This window comes from Engraulis encrasicolus, unplaced genomic scaffold, assembly GCF_034702125.1.
Source record: "Engraulis encrasicolus isolate BLACKSEA-1 unplaced genomic scaffold, IST_EnEncr_1.0 scaffold_47_np1212, whole genome shotgun sequence".
Classification (NCBI taxonomy): domain Eukaryota; kingdom Metazoa; phylum Chordata; class Actinopteri; order Clupeiformes; family Engraulidae; genus Engraulis; species Engraulis encrasicolus.
Window position 1 is genome coordinate 274,447 of NW_026945786.1, and position 2,500 is coordinate 276,946.

At 43.8% G+C, this 2,500-nt stretch overlaps 1 protein-coding gene across 1 annotated transcript in view; it reads left to right on the top strand.

Moving 5' to 3' along the window:
• LOC134444242 (ras-related protein Rab-35-like) overlaps positions 1–2,500 on the top strand; it is an 8,505-nt gene that overhangs the window by 1,268 nt on the left and 4,737 nt on the right. The window lies entirely within an intron of this gene.

A 2,500-nucleotide genomic window follows, 5' to 3' on the forward strand; every position in this document is an offset into this window, starting at 1 on the left:
TTTCGATTGCATCAAAGCAGAGCTTTCTAGTATCAGGCTTGCAGCAAGGACACATTTTAGGCATGATAATGTTGCAAATATTGCCTAGCCTACTGGTTGCTTCTCTTGGAATAGTAGAAATCCCCTTGCGGACCACCTGAGCTCTAGGGCTGGGTATCGCAGCCATGTTCCTGTATCGATTCGATTTCGATTCTTAGGGCTTTGAATCGATTAATCACGATTCGATTCGATTCGATTCGATTCGATTCATTCCGAATCGATTCAATCCGTTCCCTTCTTGGTGCCAGGATTTCCCCCAAAAGATGCTGTTGCCTATTTTTATATATAAATGTCAAAGGGCTGTGGCTTGACAGTGTTAACAGATTGCTAATTTGTAATAAGTAGGCCTAGGCCTAATTGACTAATACCTACTGGGTATTTTCCATAGACCTAAATTAAACAAAAAGCACAAAAAGAAAAAGAACCAAAAAATCGATTTTGTGCCCTGTGAATCGATTATGTGAATTTTAAATGATATCGATCGATTATCGATTGAATCGATTATTTTACCCAGCCCTACTGAGCTCTGTCGCGGACCACCAGTGGTCCCTGGACCACACTTTGAGAGCCACTGGTGTAATAGATGCCAACGAGCAGAGTTCCGAACTGGAGCTTTGACTGGTGGGTGGCGGGTTCGAGCCTTGATTCCAAACTAGCACAGATCACCTCAGTTACATAGGCCTACGGGTGAAAGTGGGATTTGAACCAACAGCCTCTTCTCCCAAGACCCAGTTCCCCAAGCACTGGGCCGGGACTGCCCTGACAAGTATGCAGTATTTCCAGGGGGCATTCACCAACCTAAGCCTGGGGCACTGGAGGTCGCCAAAAAAAAGTAGTTTGGCTTGTTTATTTATTTTATTGCGATCAGTTCATCATTAAATATACTTCATATCTGGGCAGTCAGTCTCAACCCAGACTGTGTTTAAACTGTAAGAACACCCCATGCATAGCATTTATTCCTGAAAGAAATGATTGTGTCTAGTCTTGGACTTGTAGTCAGGCCTGTGTGTGTGCGTGTGCGTGTGCGTGTGTGCGTGTGCGTGTGTGTGTGTGTGTGTGTGTGTGTGTGTGTGTGTGTGTGTGTGTGTGTTATGGGCAAGTAGTAATCAGCCTAAAACATCACACACTCACACAGATTCAGAAAGCTTACAATAAGGGGGTCACTCCCTACACTCCTCTTAAACACACACACACAGAGAGACATCTCTTTGTGGCTAATAGAGCTTCTCTGTTCTCCATGCAGTAGTGTGCCCATTCACTATGGCTAAGCTAACAGTAGTCACACATAGTAGATACACATTCATTTATTGGCTTGTCCATGTCCATTCATTATTAGTCATAAAGTTCACAGTGCCACTGTGACAGTGGATAGGCCAACATCACTTAGCCTACACAGATCCATTCATTAGCTGTAGTGGCTAGCCAGACATCACTTATAGCCTACATGGATCCATTCTGTAGCCATTGACTTCATAGTGGTTAGCCAAACACCACTGATAGCCACACATATTCCATTCATTTGGCTGGAGCTCTGTTCTCCTCATGCTAACATGGTTGATTCACGTCACAATATTTTATTTATATTTTTATTTATACACAGGATGGGCACTGTACACTGTGTACATTATGTGTCCAGAGGGTTTTATGTGATGTGTAATATGTGTGATCGCTAGGGGTCGACCGATACAGGTTTTTTAATGGCCGATGCGATACCGATATTTCTTTCATCACCCTTGGCTGATACCCGATTTCCGATACCCGATATTTGGGGCCGATATGGGTTAAAAAAAGGCTGAAAATGACAAATATTCCAGGTCTCAAGTTAAAAATAAACATTCCTTTAACATTATCAAATTGAGGTAGAACTTGTAACATTTAAACATCCACTCTAACAATAAAGTCATGTCTAACAATCAAGTAATAAAAAAATAAAGTGTCTTGGTGCTTTTAAAAAAACCCGAATTACATAAAATAATAGATATTGCGTATCGGCCAAAACCACACGCGTATCGGCCGATACGATACACTTAAAAAATGCAAATATCGGCCCGATACCGATATATATATCGGTCTATCCTTAGTGATCGCTGCCATGCACCTGCTTGATCAGGATCACATGTGGTGATGGGAAACCTGTATTGGTTAGTTAGAAGCCAATATGCCAGGTCACGTCACGTGTTGCATACTAAATGTGCTGTGAAGTGAAAGTGAAGTGAAAGTCCACCTGGGGAACTCCAGCTCCCAATGTCATTGTGACGCAGCACTGCTCAGAACACAAGTGAACACTGCACACAACAAAATTGCATTCATGCCTCACCCGTGCAAGGGAGCAGCCCCCAATGGCCCTGAAAGGGAGCAGTGCGGCGGGATGGTACCATGCTCAGGGTACCTCAGTCATGGAAGTGGGGGGGGGCACTGGTTATTTACCCGCCCTCCAACCTGGCGGGTCGGGTTTCGAACC